The sequence below is a fragment of the Dromaius novaehollandiae genome, chromosome 2 (assembly GCF_036370855.1).
Source record: "Dromaius novaehollandiae isolate bDroNov1 chromosome 2, bDroNov1.hap1, whole genome shotgun sequence".
Taxonomy (NCBI): domain Eukaryota; kingdom Metazoa; phylum Chordata; class Aves; order Casuariiformes; family Dromaiidae; genus Dromaius; species Dromaius novaehollandiae.
The window spans coordinates 94,050,989-94,073,394 of record NC_088099.1 but is presented as its reverse complement, the minus strand read 5'-3'; the positions used below and the strand labels follow the sequence as shown (position 1 = coordinate 94,073,394).

At 43.1% G+C, this 22,406-nt stretch overlaps 1 protein-coding gene across 1 annotated transcript in view; it reads right to left on the bottom strand.

Moving 5' to 3' along the window:
* KCNG2 (potassium voltage-gated channel modifier subfamily G member 2) overlaps window positions 1–15,364 on the bottom strand; it is a 62,498-nt gene extending 47,134 nt beyond the window's left edge. Inside the window, exon 1 of the mRNA XM_026115601.2 lies at window positions 15,091–15,364. The gene's annotated coding sequence lies outside the window, so the exon portion shown is untranslated. The remainder of the gene's footprint in view (window positions 1–15,090) is intronic.
* Window positions 15,365–22,406: the final 7,042 nt, after the last annotated feature.

Sequence of the window (22,406 nt, the reverse complement as noted above, 5' to 3'; positions counted from 1 at the left end):
GTCCCTCTGAATGGCAGCCCAGCCTTCTGGTGTATTGGCCACTCCTCCCAGTTTTGTGTCATCAGCAGACTTGCTGAGGGTGCCCTCTCCCTTCATCCAGGTCATTAATGAATAAGTTGAATGAGACTGGACCCAGTACTGACCCCCAGGGGACACCGCTAGCTACAGGCTTCCAACTAGACTCTGCACCACTGACCACAACCCTCTGCAGCTCTGCCATTCAGCCATTTCTCAATTCACCTCCCTGTCCACTCATCTAACCCACACTCCCTGAGCTTACCTATGAGGATGTTATGGGAGACAGTGTCGAAAGCCTTGCTGTAGTCAAGACAGACAACATCCACTGCTCTCCCCTCATCTACCCACCCAGTCATTCCATCAGAGAAGGCTGTCAGATTTGTTAAGCGTGATTTCCCCTTGGTGAATCCATGTTCACTACTCCTGACCACCTTTTCCTCCACATGCTTAGAGATGACATCCAGGATGAGCTGTTCCATCACCTTTCCAGGGATGGAGGTGAGGCTGACTGGCCTGTAGTTTCCTGGGTCCTCCTCCTTGCCTTTTGAAGGCTGGAGTGACACTGGCTTTCTTCCAGTCCTCGGGCACCAATCCTGTTCTGATTGAGAGTGGCCTAGCAATAACATCTGCCAACTCCCTCAGCACTCGTGGGTACATCCCATCGGGACCCATGGATTTGTGGGTGTCAAGTTTGCCTAAATGATCTCTAACCCTATTCTCCTCAACCAAGGGAAAGTCTTCCTTTCTCCAGACTTTCTCTCTTGTCTCCAGGGTCTGGGATTCCTGAGGGCTGGCCTTAGCAGTAAAGACTGAAGCAAAGGCGGCATTCAGTAACTGCCTTATCTGTATCCTTCATCACCAGGGCACCCACCCCATTCAGCAGGGGGCCCACATTTTCCCTAGTCTTCCTTTTGCTACTGATTTATTTGAAGAAGCCCTTCTTGTTGTCCTTGACATCCCGTGCCAGATTTAATTCCAAACATGCCAATTACCAACATGCTGGAAGGTCAAAATTTAAGGAAATATTCTGTCCATCTCCTGCTCTAATTTTTGATCTGAAAATGAATGGGCATTTTTCATGTTGATTTGAACATATAAGGGCCATATATATATAAAAACAAAGTTTCAGTTACACTTTCATCCGGCCTTCTGCCTCTACTCAAGCCACATCACTCTAGGTATGTCAATGACTTACTGCCATTTGCTCATCCCCTCATGGCAGCAATCTGACTTCTTCAAGGTGACTCACAGAGCATGAGATGGAGCTTTAGGCAGTTTCATAAAAGAAAAAAAGTCTTTGACTTGCCACACCATATGCAGCTTCTCACCGCTTCCAACTATGCCCCAGTCTCCTACTGCCTGTGCTTCACCTCTCTGCCTACAGATTTTTCAGGGTAGGAGAACAGATGTTATTTGAAGCTTCAATCTGCAAATGTTTCCAAGATGGTTAAGGGAAGATTTTCCTTTGATTTTGTCCAGCTCAGGGGAAGAGGAAAGCAAAGAGACTTTTATCATTCTTTCTTCTGCATTCAGATACTTCAGAAACACTTTCCAAATGTTTTCTCAGGGTTTGGCCTAAAATCATTGTGTACTGCCTCCTAAAATTCTTCTCTAACATAGGTTATTTGCCTTAAAGCTGAAAGTGTCTTTCCACTTTGCAGGTGGTGGGGGGGGGGGGGGGATGACACCTCTACCAAAGCCACCTTCAGTTTCTTGCTTTTCAGACCAAATCCATTCAGTTATCAAGGAAGCAATTAGGATTTTTACAAAATCAAAGTTAGGGCACATGGTCCTGCATCCATGGAGGAAGGTGATCCACTAAATAAGGAGGTGCCATACTGCACAGTCCCTTTCCAGAGCCAAACTGCCATATCCTGCTGTTTGCCCCTCCTTCACTCACACTCCCTCTGGAGACAGTCAACTCTGTCTACTTCAGTCTGCTAACTCAGTCTTCCCCACAACTATGTGTACTTTACAACTGACATTTAGTTGCAGGCTAATGTGTCTTCTCACACCCCAAGGTGCTGACGTGTATTCTCAGCAATTTAGGCACCCTTGAAAGAAGCAGACACATCCTCAGGTGCCACGACAGGGACACAGGCTTGTGTCTGGGTCCATGACAGGATACGCCAAAGACACAAGGCAGCTGATGGGGAGAAATGACACTCTTGATCTGCATATGATCATATCTCATCTCTGGCTCCTTGTGAGTAGCGGGGGGTGGGTGAGGGGATGGGGGAAATGGAGGGGAAGCCATAGCATTGTTCTGATTCCCTTCCCCTGCATCATGGGAGCAAGAGAGAGGGGCTGTGGGAAAAGAGCTAAAACTGTTAGTCCCAGCCTAAAATCTGTCCTTGTAATACATGTGTTGTAACAAAACAACAGCTTTACTGCGTATCAGAGGGGTTAGGCAGTACCTTCTGTGAAAAGATATGTTCTTCAAAGGGCTCTACCACACCAATGCCCATAAGGAATCAGGACTGTCTAGTGCAATAATACTCAAATTTTGTTTTCAGCTTGGTCCCTCTTCTTCTGTAGCCAAGTCTAAACCCCTGCACCCAACCATTAGGTTCCTGGCCCTTCTGGCCCTTCCTGAGTGCCATAAACTTTATCATCTATTATACTCAAAAAATCCTTGAACTAAAAGCTCCAGCCAAGATGTCCCTGTTGCAGCCTCACCTAACTCTTCCCTCCAGCCAAGTCCGGCATGCCAGGTCACAGATGGCACACCATCTCCCTGGCTGCCTCCTCGCCTTGTCCTCCCGTCCAAAGGGACTTTGGCATCACTTGCTGCCTCCACGCAGCTCACCTCTTCCTCTCATACCCTTTCCTGCCACCCACCTATACAAATACTGGGATAGATGCCGGGGTGAGGTGTACAACTACCAGCCTCAAACTTCTTCCTTTTTCTGACCCCCAAAAGCAGAGGGGCTGCCCATCCGAGGAGAGGTGGGCAACACATGCTAGCAGCAGCTAGGATCATTTCAGAGTCAGTAAGTGCAACTGCAAAGAAGAAAGCACCCAGACTGACTTGCACACATTCCCTTACTGAGCTTTATCTTTTCTGTTAAAAATGTTTGGTTTCCTTTAGGGCTATGGAATTAACAGCCTCTATTGCTGCCATGTTGTTTGCTTCAAAGAAACTTTCAGGCATCTCAGATGAAACACAGTCACAAATGCAGGTGGGAAATAAAAAGTGATAAGTGAAACTACTTTTACATAACTACAAAAACCTACCCATAACTGTGCTAATATCATACTTATTGATGTGCTGTTGAGAACCCACTGACGTAGCAGAAATGTAACATGGGTGAGTAAGCAACATAAAAATGTTTTGAAAGCCATCCTCAGATCTCTGAAAACCCACATGTTGTTTCCTAGCACTCCAACACTTACCAGTTGGTTTGTATAAAATTAAGGAAGAGGTGGAGGGATACCCATTTCATTATCATATTAATTCATTATCTTTCATCCTCACTCTCACTAGATGAAAGGCAAATTACATAGCACCACCCATACAGGCCCCAACATCTAGGACACAGCATCAGGCTCCCTCTTGCCTTCTCAGTTTAGCCCCAAGAGTCTTGCAGGATGGGTGGCAGAGCTTCAATGCGAGAGTTGAAGAGGACCCCCGGACTCAGTGCATTGCTCTAGATGTCAAGTATACGGTTTTAATCCCTAAGGGCGACTTAGTTCCTAGTCTCATGCTTCCAACTAAAGGGCACTGTTGTCCCACCTCACTGTGCTTTCAAACAAAGCAGCAGGCTCAACTCTATCCTTCCAAAGAACCACTGAAGGCAACTACCCTGAAAGGCCAGTCTGCGTTCATGGGACTCAAGGAGGTACCTGCTCACAGCTTTGACTCAGCCTTGGCTATGTGGTGTTGCTTCAGAAACACTCCTGCACTGAGAGGTAAACAAGTAATAACAAGTAATAATGACAGCATCTAGTCTGAGAGTACTTTCTGTGTTCTGCAACCAGGTGCAAATACTGGCTGTATCCTGAATCTATGCCAGAGATGTCCAGCTGCCCGTTTTCCTCTCTGTTCCCATGCTCCCTAGTACTCTGGTTTCCAGAGAAAGGCAACTCAGTTGCACAGGCTGTAGAGAATTTAAGGGACACTACGCAACTCTCAAGCTGAGTAGCTGGGGAACAGGACTGGAGAGTTACAGAACGGCTCTGTCAGGAATCCTCATGTACCATATGTGCCTTGTATCAGCAGCAGAGACACTGCATCTGGGGCTTAGGAGCCTGTTTAGAAGACAAAGTCAGGCATTGCAGAGCCTAACTTTTTCAGGGATAGCCCTAGGTCTATAAAGAACACGCAGCTGGTGACTTTAGATGGCTCTTTGGGGAAAGACAGCTATCAACCCTCAAGTGAATGCAGATGTATCTTGCTCTTTATGTTCATGACATAAGATATGTTCAGTCTGAGGACTGAAAGTGATGCCAAACATATGGATAAACAACCTGTATAGTGTTGTTCTACAGTGACTTGGTATCATTTTAAGTCCAAATATCAGTGTATAATTTTACATTAGTTTCTCATTTTAGTGAATGTGGATTATTATGCATATATTATGTCTACCTGAATACATTTGATGGCCATCTGAAATTCCAGCAATGAATGGCTCAAAGCCAGACCTCTCTTAGTAGCTCTCAAACAGAAACAGGATGGAAGAGATCAGTGGCTGCCAGAAGACAGTTCACTAGGAGGTTCAAGGAATTTCATAACATACAATAATGACACATCTTGCCCTTAGGGGCAGTTTGCTCCTGGACCCAAACATTGCATTTTGGTTTACATTCTGAAAATAAGAGGTCTGATTTCTTTTAAATCTTTTTATCCTATTTAATATAACTGCAGCTGTTTCTCTTGCTTCATTATTTTGCACTGAAATCTCCAGTGATGCAAAGAATAACTTTAAAATTGTAGAGCAGAATCATTCTGTGGTACGATCACTTTTTCTTTTTAATAATGGTCCACTTTTGAGAATGCCAAGAGTGGTATAAACTGATATACTCCAGTGGGTTCTCAAGATTCATGGAAAAAGATAATTAAGAAAATACTGCTGTCAGGATTGCAAATTATTTCTGTGAATTCCTCTGAGATCTGTACCCTGTATCCTCAACAGTTCTGCCTGCAGTTGAGGTTGGTTGAGTTAAGGAAGGTTCCCAGGCAAATTGAAAAGGAAAGAGCTATCAAAGTTCTGTTAAGTAGGTCATTATTGGCCTCATACAGCTTTTGTGACAAAGTTCAAGGCAAGGACTGCAGCGTACCGTGCCAGGACCCTGCGGAAATCTCTGAAGTGATAGCAGTGAAGAGAATTGGACAGAAAGATGAAATCTATCTTGTCTAAGTTACTGCTGCTTCTTTATTTCTTCGAGGGAGATACAATCAGAGTCAAACAGGTATTAATCTGCACAGCCCACCACTGCACACACCATTATTTGAGCTTACTGTTTGTCTCACTCTGTGTGCTTGTTTTATCTTTCTGCAATAAACAGTATCCTTAGTTTATGGGTATAATTGGTTAATTTGCCCATACGTTGAGGGGTAAAAGAAGAACAATTAAACACTGTCCTTTTTGCAAAGATATTCAAACTTGAAATATCAGAACAAAGGACACAAGGAGGAAAAGGCAGGCAAAAAAGAAAATCATGTCACCAACTCTCTTTGATCATTAACCACGCCTAGAAAAAGCTTCTCAACCAAGGAGAAAAGGAAAGCCCAGGCAAACGCTGACTCCAAAGGCTTCAAAGAAGAATCAGGCTGCTACCATTATATCTGACAAATCCTCATTCAACTTCTGTTTTTCAGACTGCAGGTAGCAATATGGCCCCCTTAAAACACTTATTAAAAAAAAAAAAAAAAAAGTAGCTCAATTAACCCAGTTCATTAAAATATACTGAAGTATGGGTCTCAGATATTTTGGTCTTCTCTCATTTAAGCTGAAGGAGTATCCCTTCTTATGGGGAATAAATGAATTCTAGACAATTTTAAAGGAGAAAAAAAAAGAAAAAATCTAGCATTTATAATTATAGTAAATTGTTGCATAAGGGGTCATGTTTGATATGAAACAAAAACGTGTATTTTTTAGAAGTATGCACTTATGCTTGTAAAGAATCTGAACAGGTGTTATTTGTCACAGTCTACCACAGAAGCTATCAGAGCTTCTAGACAAATACAACAGCTATTAAAAATGATTCACCACACTTAATAACATGACAAAGCATAGGAACTGCGAACTAGTAATTAGAATGTGTGAGATTTGATAAATACAAGGTTTTACATGTTCTATAAGGACCCATTCTTGCAACCCCTTACTTACAGAGTCCATATTCACTTAAGACCACCAGTCTATTCAGTAGGATTATTTGCGTGAACAAGAATTAGTCATTAAGATTAAAATTTGGCAGGATCAGACACTGAATGTAAGTGATTTTCACAAATTTTTAATTTTAAAGTTAGAAAAAGAGGAAATCAGAAACCACATCCTAACTTGGCCCAAGGATGACAGAGTCAAAACCCTCACAGTCCTGGATTAGTATTATAGAGTACAGTACAAGTACAAAGAAATGGAAGAACAAACTTCTAGGCCTGAGATGTACTCTCATTTATACCAATGTAAATCTGGACAGGCTCCTTTGACTTGCATCAACACAGCCAAGAACATTCCCCTGCCATCTAGCCAGGAATTGCTTCCATTGCTGAGCCCTTAATCAAAAGCCTCCAGAACAAATTCAAGCCCTTTCTCAGTCAGAGAAAGCCTCCACAGCAGGAAGCTTCGGAAAGCCACCAAGATAGGCTGAACTCAGAATAAGGGATTTAGGGAAATACTAAATTTAATGCTAAACAGAAATATTTTAGTGACATTTACATTGAAGAATATACACACAAAAAGGAAGATTCCATCTGCAGCATCAATTGCTGGGGCTCTCAAAAGAGTGGAGGGTATACTGCTCCTACTCTGATGCCAATAAAAATAAGGTTGGGCATACTGTATTTCTGAGCTCCTGTGGACCTAACCTTTCACTTCACAATCAATAGAAGACATTTCAAATGCTTATTTCTTTCCTTTGTACATAACCCTGATTAACTTCTCTTATCCATATATATTTTCAAAGGTTTTTATGGGTTTTAGTGTCATAAAGTCCCTCTTGAACCACTTCTGATAACTTTACAGATATCTAGTAACATTAAAAAAAAAAAAAATAGAGCTCAAAGGCAGGCCTAAATAAATGAACTTGACAAGATGAACGACAGGCACACTGCAAGAAAACTCTCCTAGGTACAGAACCTAGAGCAACTCAACTATACCTAGAACTGGAATGACTGGAATTGTTCCCACCTTCTTGTAGGTTGAAGAGTAGAGAGATCCCTAATGTGTTGTTAGGGTATTGTGACTTTCCCTTAATCAATGAGCCCAAGTTCAACTGAATTACAACTAGGAGAAGATAGGCCCATGTAAGCTCGCACACATGAAACTTCGCTTGGTGCTAACACTTTGAAAATAGAAACGTGACTACTTCCACAAGGACTGTCTCTGAAATTACACAAAGCAGAGTCAAAATTTTAACCTGTACATGTGGGTACTGAGAGCCATCGTATAAATGACATCATTCAAAGTGAGCATACCTGCTCAACTGAAACCTGAAGGCAGCCTCTTGCGCTTTCACTGATTGTTTAGGTCTGCTAACAGCAGGCAAGTAAGATCAGTTGCTGCTCTGAACAGTAGGGTAAGCTTTGAACTAGGTCAACGTGCATTATCATAACCGATTAAACAGTTCAGCTAAACAATGTCATGCAGCCTCAAAAGCTGGCAAACAGGCCAGTAATGGTAACAAAGTGGTACTAGCCTTTCTGTGGAGAGAGATAGCAGGTCTCCTCCATCAGAATACAACTGCAAATTCACTACAGGAAAAGAAATAAGAGAAGAAAAGGAAGCATGAAATAAGGAAAGATTCTAACAATCCTGATGGTGCATCATAATCTTCATTAACTAGAAGCACTTTACAGTGCATTCCAAAAGGAATCATTTCAGATGTCTGAATTACAAACTAAAACTTCTGAGAATGTGTGTTCTATGTCCTGGGAAATATCTGCTTTTTGATATATTTCCTCCTTAATTCAAAACATTATCAAAGGCAGTCCATGAGGAAAGAGAAGTCATTCTTGAGAGCCAAATAAAAATTTCATTCTAGCAGGTCAGAATAAAGTAGAATCCTAACCCACACAGACCCTCACAGAAAAAGGAGCCTTGGAATAATATTTGAAAAGCTCTAAACTAAAGAGCCTTGGGTTTCACTCAGAGTTTTGTTGAATGACTTTATATTATGATCGCTGATTCTCCATGGAGGCTCTGGCTTCCTGGCTTTACTAAATGAAAAATTGCACTGATTTTCTGAAGGAAAACAAGTGTTTCTCCTGCTGTCCATCACAGTCTGCTCAGCCCGGAGTACCTAAGGTTCTTGCACTTCGCTCCAAGTTCAACAACCCTCATCTTCCTCAGGCTCAGTCTATCCTTTATCCTATTATGTATTTTGACCTTTTCACTGTTCTCTAGTATTTATGATGCATTTTCCCTGGCAATTGTTTTGATCTCATTTCCAAAGCAGGATGGCTCTGTTTTTGGAAATATAAAAAAACAAATGTACATTTTTCCACACATTAAAAAAATATATCTGTCAATCAGCCTGGTAATCAATTTCTGACAGCATGCCAGACTCCTGGCTGACATTCCTTCATATCACCCATACAAGCAACATGACCTCAACTCATGAAAGGACATCATGCATCTTCTCCTTCCTTAATTTACATTCTTTGTATGGTCAAAAACCACATACACTTCGGAATATTGCTGTTGGTGTTCTGATATTATGACTCATCCAATAAAACCAAAACATCAAATATTGTTACAGCTCAAGTAACACTAACTGGAAAAAAGTTCTGAGTTTAGCTGTGACTGAAGTTGTTCCAGCTCAGGCCAATAACAGCTTGGTAATCCCAAACCCATTTCAATCAGTTCAAATCAATTCATGTCAGTATAGGTAATATTTAAATCTGGAAAGGATCACGCAGACGGCTTCAGCACACATACCCCGATTCTCTGTCACAGCCTAGCTTCTCCCTAAGTAAGCCTAACACATAGTGCTAAGGGGCTGTGCTGCCCTGGAAGTGAGAGACAGGCAGCGGGGAAATTTAATCAAGAACAGGCAGAGTGCTCCCAAGTTCGCCCACCCGTGCTGAACCAAAGCTGGAGAGTCATGGAAACACAGCCACTCGTGCTGCCCAAGCACTGCCGTGGGGCGCTTCAGCAGGCAGCATGCTGCAGGCTCTCACCAGCTGCTGCTGGCAGCACCAGTGGAGAAGAGGACCCAACACATGGCTAGCCCTCTCTTGCTAGAAGCAGCTCTGTTATAGTCCAGTTGGGACAGATTCACAATACATCCACTCCCAAGTGTGCCCGGCTAGGGCCTGTGAAACAGCAGCAGTATCATGAACAGAGACCAGGGCTGGAGCTCCACAGCAGGGTGAGCCACAGGGCCAGTGGAGACGGAGGGGGAGGAGGAGGTCAGAGAAGGAGCCCGAGATGCTGCAAATTCTCACCAGTTCAAACAGCCACCACAGTAAGCAGATCTATCTTAAGAGATACCTCTCTCTGTCAAACTAGTAACCAAAAAGTATTTTCCTTGATTGGTGTGACACAGATTTAAAAGTTACAGCTTAGGTTCAGTTCTAATCTGAGAAAAAAAAATAATGGGTAGGAATGAACTTCCAGTTCAGGATCCGGTTCTGTTCATCCTGAACAGAATAAACTCCCAAAGATTCAGAAATGAGTTAGACTGGAAAATACCATAAGGATAATTTTCAGAGGTACAAAGTTTGGCACACAATTATTCTTACAGCTGTGCCAAATCCCTGGAGGATGATTTATGCTAAAATTGATTTTTACTTCTTCTCTTTGTCTGTCCGGTCTCTCTCTACCCATTTTCATATTACAGATGCCTTTTAATTCAGACAACAGGGTAAATGTGCATAAAATGATGACACATTTGAGAAACTTGCTTCACAGTCAACACATGTGATGCCTGCTTTACCGCACATCTGAGAAACCCTCATTTTCAGCTCATTCCAATACCATGTCTGACTAGAAATGTTTGGAAAGGAGAAAAACCCCACAACACAGGATGGCAAAAGATACATGTATTCAGGCTGGCTCTTCTCAGAAAATAAATACATTCACCATTCCTCTCAAAAGTTCCCAGAGGACCATGCTCAAACCCTAGGCATATCAAGCAAAGCCAACATATTATTTGTGAGCTCCCCTTTCCATCTGGGGAGGAAGGGAAAGAGCTGTAGTGGGCACTGGCCCTGATGCCCAGTTCGGGTTGAGAAGAATCTTACCAGTATGCCCACAGCTGTTCCTCTGGAGCTCCCACTCACCAAAGGGAGACCTGCAGGCATCATGGCCCAAGGCAGCACCCACTCAACTCAGACAAGGTTAGAAGTGACCTGTTATTCCAGCTGTTATCAGTCTATTCTACTAATGGAACCATTAATAGAAGGCTGAGACAACTGGTTCTGACTGAACCGTCAAGAAAACCCCAACATTAATCTTTACAAAGTGCTTTTTGTGGGTGCCATCTCAATCTAAACAGTGCTTGTTTCTTCAAGAAACACAAAGTTTTGAAAAAGAAGGCTCTAGAGTAATCTCAATAATCACTGGCATGTGTAATTCTTCACCTTTTGAAAGGACACTGAAAAGATGTGGTTTTAATGCTTTGTTTTTGTTTAATCTCTGTTGCTTTAATATTTTTAGAAGCTTGAGTACAAGTTTTTTTCCTTTTTAATGTCCATGCTCTTTCCCATTTGTCTGATATTGATTATATCTCCTGCCTTTTGGATAGAGCATTAATCTAACATGGTTTATTTAGCTCCCTCTTTTCTAACAAACTTCATCATGCTACCAAGACAGCTGAGAAAATGAAAGGTGTTGGTTAACCAAGTAGTACAGAGCAAGGAGAACCATTATTTGTGCAGATACCCTGTATAAATAGTGGTATTATGTTTATGATTCCCAACAGCTGGCATTGCAGTTACCAGTTTTAATTATCCTATTTTTAATTCAATTATTTAGACTCCTGAAAGACAAAGAGAAGGAGATCATTCGGCACTTCAGCCACTCAAGAGTAGGAACGCATTAAACAGACTTGATTCAATTAAAGTAATATTAAACTCTTCTGTTAGTTTCCTGTCACTAGGAAAAAAAATATCACAAAGTTCTGATTTGCTTTAAAGTTTTAGATTTTTATCATGAATATGGTTATGAAATGGCAAATTTGTTGGTAAAACCTGAACAGTTATCAGAGATATCAATTCATGTTAAGAAGCTGGGAAGTTGTATGCTTCTCATCTTTTTCAGGATGAGAGAAAAGAAAGAAAATACAGATGATTTTTAATATTTAATAGGAAGAATAATGCTCCAGAAATTGCTCTTCGGAGAGTACATGCACCTATTAAATGTAAAGCACTTACCCTAAAGCACATTAGCTTTTAGTAAGACATCACAGATGACTTTTTATTTGGTAAGGGCAGAAGGACAATATTAAGAAAGCAGTAGGACTCTGGCCCCCTCTCTAATCATAAGTAACAAGGGGAGCTTCTGCCCATTCTCGGCTGACAAGTCAGGAGGAAGGCACAGACAGCCACAGAGCGTTTACCCTGCATCAGCCTGGATGACTAGAGCTGGAGTCTTTAAAAAAATGTTATTTTTTATCTCAGTTCTGCCCATTTAACCACACTGCTCAGTATCTCAGTTTGCCTTAGTATCTTAGTCCCATCAGAAAAAGACAAGTGAGGAGCAGTGAAAAGGTCTTTCATAGGATAAGATATTACATAAGAGGAATAGAGGCAGCAGAGTCTGACTATTTGTATGGTTAAACTGCTTGCTGAAACAGGAATAGATTCAGGTACGGTACAGAACAAGAATACAAATCATAACTCACCAGGAAATTATACCAAGTAACTTGAAGTTGTCAAGTTTAATTAATAGGTACTTAAAAAATGCCTGACTGACACAAACAAAGCATTAAGGTCTACTGATTATAAAAGGCGTAGTAATAGTTTGATGAAGACATTAATCTCAGCAGGGAAATGCGCAAGTCGCATAACTCAAAACTGATGTCTTAATTAAGCAAATAAGATACTCAATATAATGCAAAGCACGTGGAATATTTAAAGAGATAACACATCAGTTCTGGCTAGGTATTTTTTAATAGAGCGACAAAAAATTTGAGAGGAAATAATCTGGATGCACTTCACCTACGTATGCATGACAAAGTTTTTGAACCCCCTACTAAGGTTTATCTGTATTACAAATTTAAAAATCTGGTCCTATGTGCCTATGTCACTTTTAAAGTAGGACAAAGCCCCCTCAATCACTTAGACCTTTAGAAGACATTGCTTAGAGCTCTCACTACCTCCTTTTTTTTTTTGTTTCTTCTCTTAATAACATTAAAATTGAAAAATTATTTTTATCATCTCTTCAGTCTTAAAATGCTGCCTCCCTTCCTGCCTTGCAAACAATCTGAGGACACAGTGATCACATCCAACTCTGTCTTTTCCCCAGTCTGCCAGGAGCTCAAAACAATCAGAGTTGTCTACACAGAAGTTAATGAGGAGAAAGCTATGCTGAGAGTTCAGGGGACAATACTTGTTCAGGAATAACTCACCATCTGGATACTCATACTTGGTACCAACAGTGCCTGGTGCATGATGTTACTGCAGGTTAGCTACTGTACTGTTAGTTCCCAGCAGCTTTTCCAGCACTAGCTCCTCCAAGTAAAAAGGTCTTGTGCTACAGATTTAGTTCTGAATTTTACAGATCATTTCCACAGCTTATAAGAATCCATCCCACACTGGCTAGATCTTCGAAGCTCTTCTCCAGCCAGTACTGGATTCGGTGGGAGAAGCCAGATGGATGGTCTGGGAACAATCTCGTAGACTGTCCTGAAATCCTTGTCAGGCACTTGAAGTAATTTCTCCCAGAATCAAACAAAACAAGAAAGAAACAGGAAAGCTGAGAAGCATCTGAAGATGTTATAGTCCTACTCGAGCACCTTGTTCAGTGAAGAAAGGCAACTGTTCTCTCATCTGCTTTAACAACACAGAATTGTTAGAAGAGAGAGAAAAAATGAACCCATACATTTTAAGGCTTTGAAACTGAAGATGCATAAAGAAAGCAGGGCTTTGTTCATAGAGGCACAGCTGATACATCAGGGCACTGTGAGAGTTATTCATACACAGGGTTATATCACAATAAAAGCTGAGCTGGATGTTTCTTTTTTGTGCTGTTTTAAATCATTTTATAATTAAGTCCTAAGAGATGACAGACATTTATTGACAGTGAATGCAGTTTTCCCAAGATGTATTATTAGGCACAAGACCAGAGGCGCAAGGCCAAACGGCTTTAATCTAACAAGTGGAGCAATGTGTCCGATACATACAGCCTGGAAATATTTAGTGACATTGTTAACATTTTAAAAAGGCAGAAGTCTTGAGTTTTCATAGAAGCTGACACACTGATTAAACAGCCAAAACAACAGTAACCTGGAAAAAAAAAAAGATCAGAGGCAGTTTCCCTGGTTTTGGACTACTTTTATATAGTATATAAAAAGTACTATCCCCTTCTCCCCTATTTCATTCATTTTACACTTTAACAGTACCAGACCTGATCTTTTGTGCTTGACTAGAAACCTTTCCAGTATCCATGTGAACTGTGAACTTCCATCAGCTTTTACTCAAAGGGAAGTGCTGAATATTCAGTCATAGGTTTCCTTACAAATGTTCTACTTGTTTGTTTTAGCCTTCAGAAAAGCGAATAAAAGAGGTTTGAGATTTGTCTGAGCAAACCTCCCTTTCTTTTTTTGAAGGTCATCCTTAAGTAATCTCAGAACCATGCAATCAGTCAGGGGTGGGCAAACAGACTAGAAAGATACCTTGCCTTCTGGAATAATTTTGGTGCTGCAGGCTGTACCAAAAATACACTCTCAGGTGGAAGTTTGCTTTTTTTTTTTTTTAATTATTATTATTAAATGGATCGGGCCAATCTTCCCCTGGAGGGAGAGATGCAATAAAATATTTTGCTTGCAAAAGTAACTCTGGAACAAACACTGCACGAGAAGGAGCGCTTACCTCTTCAGAAAAAAAAACATTACAAGACATCAAGGTCATCAGAGGTCTTATAGACAAGAATCTTCTTTCTCAGGAGAAACCTCAGCCCGTTTTCAGGGCTAGGGCTGAAGGTGGTGTATTAAACCTGTTTGGTTTAGTTGTGAATCAGACAGACCCTGATAAGCCTTCACAACTGATGGTCTGATCTTACTGAGAATATGTCAACACTCAGATTTTTAGTAACACCTCTAACAAACATTAAACACGACTATGTGCATACTCAGAACAAATTCTGCTCAGGATCCAAACTGAAACTCATAATCGTATCACTTATAAATATTATTTAGCGGATGTTAAAAGCTGACTAAAGATTTAATTCTGTGCGGCTCCCGAGAAGCACCCGGGAACTCGGCGGGCGCCCAAACGGCACGGCGCGAGGCTCCGAAGCGCAGCGACACGCCAAAGCGCACGGCCAGCTTCTGCGAGGGGGCGATAAGGGCCGCTTTCACAAGTCAGACCCAAACGCCGCCGACTCTCCCGCAGGCACCGCACCCCCGCCGCCCACGGGCCGGGCCGGGCGGGAAGGCGGCGCCGGGCACCGCGGGCAGCTTCGGCCCGGCGAGCAGCGGCCGAGACAAGGCGGCTCCCGGGGCACCGGCCGGAGCCGCCGCCAAGCTGTGGCTCGCGTCGCCCAAAGTTTCTGCCCCTTTCCGGCGCGCCGCTCCAGGGAGCGGCGCCTCCGCAAAGTTAGCCGCGGACGCCGCCCGCCAGCAGCCAAGTTCCTGCCAGAGAGCCTCGGGCGGGAAGGGAAGCCCCAGCCCGGGCCCTGCCCCCAGCCGCGGCGCCCCTGCCCCTCCTCGGCTCCGCGTCCGCCCCTCCGCGCTCGCCTCACTCACCTCAGGCGCTGCCTCCGCCCCGCGGCGCTGGGACGGGGTGGGCGCCGGGGGCTCCCGGCTCCATCGCTGCCGCGCTGCAGCTGGCGGCACGGAGCTTCGCCTCGCTCCCTCCGGACCGCCTCGGCGCCCGGCTCCGCTCCGCCGCCCGCCAAAACGCCGAGCGCTGGGAGCGGAGCGCCGCCTGCCGCCGGGGGCACGGAGGCGGCCGCTCTCCCGGCGGCGCGGGTGCAGGTGCCGCCGGGAGACGGCTTCGCAGCGGGGCCCCCCGCCTCTCCCGGGGGCGCTGCCGCCGGCCGGCACCGCCTCCTCGCGGCCGGGCGGTGGCTGCGGGGGGCTCGGGGCAGCCGTTAACGGCCGGCGCAGAGGGGGAGGGGCGGCGGCGCCCGCTGCAACAGCCCCCGGGGGCCGCGCTGGCTTTGCGAGCAGCTGCCCCACATCAGCACCCGCGGTGAGCACGGGCCTGAGTCTGATACGCTCAAAAGTGACCGCGACTACCACCTTCCCGCGGCTGGCGGTTTGCCCTCCTCACACCGATTATCTCAGTTCCCGCTAAGACCCTTTCACAGGCTCAGCTGCAGCAGACACTGCTCAGCCGGGCAGGTGGGTGCTTGTCTCCCCCCCATGAGCCCACACGGCAGGCAAAAGGCTCTGCACGTTTTGGGAGAGCTGTTCTCCAAGTGTCTGCACAGCTGCCATGCAGCCAGAGCCAGCGGGTGCCTGCAGGGAGCCAGCCTGCGGCACGCACTCCCCGGCAGAGCCCAACCACCCCGGCCGAGCTGCAGAGTTTGGGAGAGGGCATCGCGCACAGCCCCTGCCACCAGTGTGGGGCCGGCCCGCAGGCCCCCGGCACAATGCCAACGGGTGATGGGGGACAGGCTCAGCCCTGCGGCTGCACAGGCCCACGGCCTTGCGCTGCCAGTGCGTGCTCTGGGTTTGGCAGTGCGCCTGCCACTGCAGGGTGATGCATTGTCACGCAAACAGGACATGCGACGTGTGATTTGTACAGTTTTAATCATGAGGATGGCTTCCTGGGTGTTTTTTTTACCCCCTGTGTACAGGTGCTGTATCAAATTGCTTTAGGTCACGGCACCTTATTTGCAAAAAGGATTAAAATGCATTTCCTGAGGCACCTCCTGTATCTTTTGCCAGTTTCTTCAAAATGTCTCTATGGCTACAATCTGGCTCTGGATTTCCATCAGTCTTTAGATACTTTAATTACCATGTATTTTAGCATTTGTCCCAATTTCTTTTCGTAGTTCCTTGCTCTCCTTGGGAAACTTCTGGCTAGTTCTGGCATCTATCATACTTTTTGCCTCTTGAAGACTGAAGTGAAGAATTATTTATATATTTATTTGTTAATATCATTTTTCAGTTAGTGAATCAGCTGCAATATAGGAACTGCAAAACATGAATAGCCCATCTCAGCAAAGAGAAAACTGCATGTCTCAGAGCAAACAGCAAACCCTTTCTCACAGTAAATAACTGTGAAGATGCCCACTTAGAGAAGCCCAGAGAAGCCAGTGGGTCATCAGCTCCTGGTGCATGGTATTTTGTATCCCCTTGCAGTTTGGCTTAAACTATCTGTAGGCATTGGGGAAGCTCCCTCTATACATATACTGATTTCATCCTTTTACTGATGCCTGCTTACGTTTAGTACAAAATCCACCAAGTTTCAAGGGAACATTTCATCCCTCTGAGCTTTCAAGGTAACGCTGAAGTCAATTAAGATTGTCAATTTAAATATATACCTTCTCATATCCATTCATATTCTTTTATTCTTGCATTATGAGAAGGCAAACAAACAGGACCACCCGTTCCACCTTGTTTATGTCCTTCCCAGCTACTTTTTGGCACTATTTCTTGTGTGTTCTCGATGAATCACTCCCCTCTGCTTTCCTACTGAAGTCAGTGCAAGTGAGACAGGCATCTCAATATCTGTCCTTCTTACTAATCCTAAAGAGCTATTTGAACCACTTGCCTTTTTCATGATGCATGGTCTCTTTATTATGATTTGTTTGCTGCTTGACAGCACACTTAGCCTGGGACATATTTCCACTAGCATGAGATTTGCACCCGTTTGCTTTTCGGTGTCCTTTCTTTTGTTTATTTATCCATTCGGCTTTACCTGTTTACAGCTTGCTTTCACTCAAAATATTCCATGTTGAAAAACATCCAAACATATCTTTATTATTTCTTTTTTTCCCTCTAATTCCTAACCAGTAACTTGGCAAGACTATGGATATTAGGAACCCCATTCTGTTCACATACTGGTATGGTACTACTGTCTTCAGAAGTCACCTTCTGGCTTGCACAGGGTCAAGCTATGCGTGGCGTTAGTTGTGTGTCCCCCTCAAGGTGAATAGTGAGCATGACTGCATAGGTGTAATTCCACTTCTGAACATGTCAACAGTGCCATTCCTATGCTTACTTTTTGTTCTCCAAATTTCACTGAGTTACTAGATATCTGAGCCAAATTCTTTACGAGACCGAATAATTCTGATACTGAAGAGAATAGGATAAATAGCAGGATGCCGTTTATGTGGCCCATTCCACTTCTCAAAAATAATACTGCGCCTTTTCCAGCAGATGGAGACAAGGTTGTAGGGAGCAGTAAACTGACTTGGGCGGCATCATATTTATAAGTTCCTGGCAGATCTGGTATTGAAAGCCAAGTCTCAAACTCCCATCTCCTTTGCATAGTGATGTTGCCTGTGTGCTGCTTTGTAGTCATGTTCCTTGTAGGTCATCTCACATGTGTCATTCTCCCCTCGCATAAGATCCAGCACTTGCAGCTGTGAGGCTACGAGTTTGTTTCGAATCCTTCTGGAGACTGCGTCAGCAAAACTGAGCCACAAATCAAATGGTAAAATGGCAGCTTTGTTTTGTGCCTCTGCCTGTACGAGAAGAGCAGGATGGTCACCGTTAGTTCTCATTCTTGCTCCTGTGCTTGCCTGGAGTAAAAGTAATCAAGCTTTGTTTACAAGTAAGCCTTCTGACTGCAATTAAAAAGAGATTTCCATCCTTTTCTGTGAAGAGTTCTCATCACGACCAAAGTGTGGATGCAGCCTCTTCATTCTTCCAATTTAAAAATCCTGGTCTCTCTTTGGACCTGGTCCTGCTCCAAATGAAATCACCACCTAAAGTCCCAGTTATGTCAAAGGGAGTATGATCAAACTCCTCACAGATCTGCTTACATGTTTCTTCCTGATCCATCCTACTAGTGCTCCCATTGCTCCAGTTCCACGTAAGACAGCTACGATGGCCCCGGCAGTAGAAACGCAGAAGCCAGGACACAGGGCAATGTAACTAGTACACTGTTTGCCTGCTCCCATCACGGCCAGTTGGTCAACCCCAGGAAACAGTAGGGCAGGCACAAGCCTTCATACAGAATAGCAGAACCTCTATCATTATGTCCCTTTTGCAAATGTAGAAATACACAGAGAAGAGAGGTTGTCATTATTACTACATTTTGAAGACATGAGTGATTATTCTTTATATGCTTGCAGTGCTCGCTAAGAGCTACCTTCATGAAGCAAAAAGCAGCTTGAAGTGCTGAAAAGGCTTTTTAGCTGAAAACTGAGAAGAGCTGGACTATTATCCAAGAGCTGTGAGGAGGAAAAGGCTGTAGACTTATAATAGCATGAATTCTCAGCATGATTTTCTTGTTGATTTCTTTGGATTATTTTATTGGTTGTTATTGCAGCCATGATGAATTCCGTTTAGGATTTATATTATCTAACCTCAAAAAGTATTTAACAGCTCAATAAGATGTTTCAGAGGGATGTCAAAAAGCATTCTTCAACTATATTCACCTTCTCAGAACTTCTTTTGGGATAAGTAGTGTTAGGTATTAGGGTTTATTTAGGTATTAGTACAGCTGATTTATAGATGAAGGAACTGAGTCACCATGGTTAAATTGTTTTACTAGTGACCAAAGAACTGGGCCATGGCTTTAGGCAATACAAACCTGCACTAAGCTGCAGAGTAATTCTGTAAATTCACCTTGGTGTCCCTGTCGGTCGGGTTCTATTAGCTGTGAATTGGGTTATAAAAGGATTGTCTCTGTCTGTCTCAAAGGGACTGAGCAGTAAATTGGAAGCCTTGTCAGGGGACATTCCTGGAAACAGTGACACCAGGCAGAAGTTGAGGTTTGTGTGTTATATATGAAAAAGATGAATCACAAAAAGGGAGGGAAGGTGATGGGTGAGGTGATTTTGGATGCCTGGGGGGTGTGTAGACTATGGAGACGAGTATAGAAACTTGCTCCTGAGAATCAGTGACAGAGATAAAGGAAGCCCCAGGAAGCCAGACTCCCACTCCTCAATAATAATAGTAGAGAGACTTCCCAGAGATGGGTAAGTGAATGTGTTTGTGAAGACTGTGTCAGAAACTATTACTGCAGTAATTTTGATCAATTGTCACAAAGTCTTGCTGAGTATGTTTTTGAAGGGAGAGAGGCAGATACCAAAATTTGGGTACCTGTCATGGAGATGATTATTTTTGTAGCTGTAGGGAGGGAAAAGGATGGGAAAAAAACAAGAAAGGGAAATGAAGCATCACTTGCTTCAGGTAAGAGTGATTTTTCAAATAGGAAAATAATTAAGCTGAACTTCTATTTACATGACTGCAGTTGATTCCATTCAGGGCAGCTGATGTGCACAGAATTGGTAGCGCTAAGAAGTTATACAGACGATAGCAATGTGGTGGGGAAGGATAATAGAACTGTACCAAAGACTGCAGTGAAAAAAATACAGGGGTTTTCCCCTCAAGTTATTTTTGAGTAGAGTAGTCATGTACATGTACAAAATATTAATGATATATTATAGCAGTGGCTGTGAATGTGTATTACATAAAGATAACGTTTACAGTGTATTTATGTACCTTTGTTAAAGGAGGAAGGTTTAGAGTTTTCTACAAACTATATATAGAAATTATATAACCTGCTGCAAGCAGGATGTACCTTTTATATTAAAACAAACTTTTCAAATTATTTCAGGGAAAATTACCCAGGCTGGAAAATCACAAGAGTTAAATAAACAAAGGAAATTAAGCAAATCACAAAAGACATCATAGAACTACTGTGGTGATGGCTTATAAGCACCCCATATTCTTTTTGAGGGGAAATAATATTGCTGTGAGTTACAGCTCTGGTACTTCCTCTTTTATTAGACATCAGGTTATGTTACTGCAGCTTTGCTGAGCGTCACAGCAATGAATTCAGGTCTCTATAATGTTTTGTATCTAGTTCCAAGAGCACAGACGTAACAAACAGAAATACAAGCCATCTTCAATTAAAGCTAAACTCACTTTTAAGGTAGTGCATACAAATCTACCCTGAAACAGAAACCTCATTAAACTCATTGTGTATGAAGGCGTTTATTTTCTTCTAGCTCACTTTATCTCCGGAGTAATGGAGGGGGGGAAGAAGGTAGCTCTGCCAAGCAAGAAACTATTGGTACTTAACTCTCCGATTCAAAAATGAGACCTAAGCATACATATTAACAACATTTATCAAAACAGGAACCTCACGAGAACAGTATGTATGGTTATATTTCAACTACTTTTTCTGGGGCAGATGAAAACTTATTCTGTAAACTGTCCCCATGTACAGATCTGAGCAAGCTGCCAAAGTCAGGTGGATGGCAGCATTCCTCCCATCCAGACAGCAATACTATTTGATTGTAGACTAAGCTATATGTTCAGAAATTGCTTGTCTACAAAGGGTTTGGATGTAAAAATCAACATATGTCAGCCTCTATGTTGTTGTAATAAATCCCAGCAACCATGCTGAGGCTGAAAAGATATTCTGTTAGTGTCAGAATTTGCCCACTCAGAATAGCAAGACAGAAAACATTCTATAAATGGAAAGAAATACAATTCCTAAATTGCAAACAACTTCGAAATTAGGTTTCATCTCTGAAACCAAACACAAACATCTAAGACTCCTAAATGAAACAATATTTACTGAATAAAAATATGTTCAGGAAGCCAAATAAATGGAAAAAAAGCCCCTCCAACAATGCTAAGCATGATTCTACCCTGCGTCTGGAAAAATTTCAACCTCAAAGGTCAGTGTGTAAATTCAGCATCGCACCTACGAGTATTATATTTGCTACATTATCGACTTTGCAGTTGGAAAGGTTTTCTTAAGTCGTTTGGCTGAAAATCAAGGACAATGAGAGAAGAACAGTCTCAGGATGATGTCTGTGGGGTTTATCTACACTGTGGTACTCAGAAAAAATTAATCTGCATTAACTAATTTCAGATTTTGAAAGGAAGCAGAACTAAAATTTTCTCAAGAAGTGGTAATTCATTTTGGAAAAAAATTGAAATACAGCCTCTTTAGTTCTGAATATGAGTACAAAAGAATTTAATACAGTTTAACAATACCACTTTGAAATTTGATCTGGATTAGTATTTCATAATTCCAGCACTGCTGTCTCCTACAGGCTTATGAGCATGGGAAACTTAATGTGCTGTGAAGTAGTAATTCAGTTCTCACTGAAGGATAATACTCCATTTTCAAAAAGGAGTAAACTACCACTAAGAGTGGTCTACCAAAAGAGAATACAGTGAATTTATACCTCCACTCACTAACTTCACAGGAACTTCCAGTACAGACATGCGTCCAAATAGATAGGACTTACGTATTACTCAGCCTGCTTTGCGCATATTGCAACACTTGGGCTACAAAAGAGATCCAAGTGCAAATTGTAAATGATGGCGATGTCTACGTTAGGGGCTGATACGTAGAGCAAAGTGGTGCTGAGGACCCAGCATCTATGCTCTGTGTGTTTCAGGAGTTTTACTTCGGACTAGCTGCTGTGTACGCCCATGGACTGAAAGCCCATTCGTAGCTGGAGCACATTTTCAGTGCTAGTCCTCCCAAAGGAATCTAGGAAGCCCCGTATATGTGGAGGATCAAGAAGTTCTTTTCCAAAAGCACGCTCCTGGTCAGAACTGAAATGCTAAGTTAGACATAGCCTAGTAGCACATGGCTCTACAGAACGGCTAGGCTGGGAGCAATGACAGTCTGAAGTGACCAGTGTCCTGGACACCTGCCCAAAGGAGGGCTGGGGGACTCCCAGAGTTAGCACAAAGGTTGCTATTTTCCATTTTATGGGAAAAGGACACAGAAAAGTACTCTTCATCTTGATGCCTGTGGCACTGTTCAAACTGTCATGGCACTTGAGGCAGAAGTAAAAGGCTTTGTTCAGAACAAGCACAGCACTCTGTTATAAAGACCACGTTATAAAGACCGCACTGAGAACTGACCCTGAAGCTTTCTTCTCCCAGCCTATTTGCAGTGAGAAACA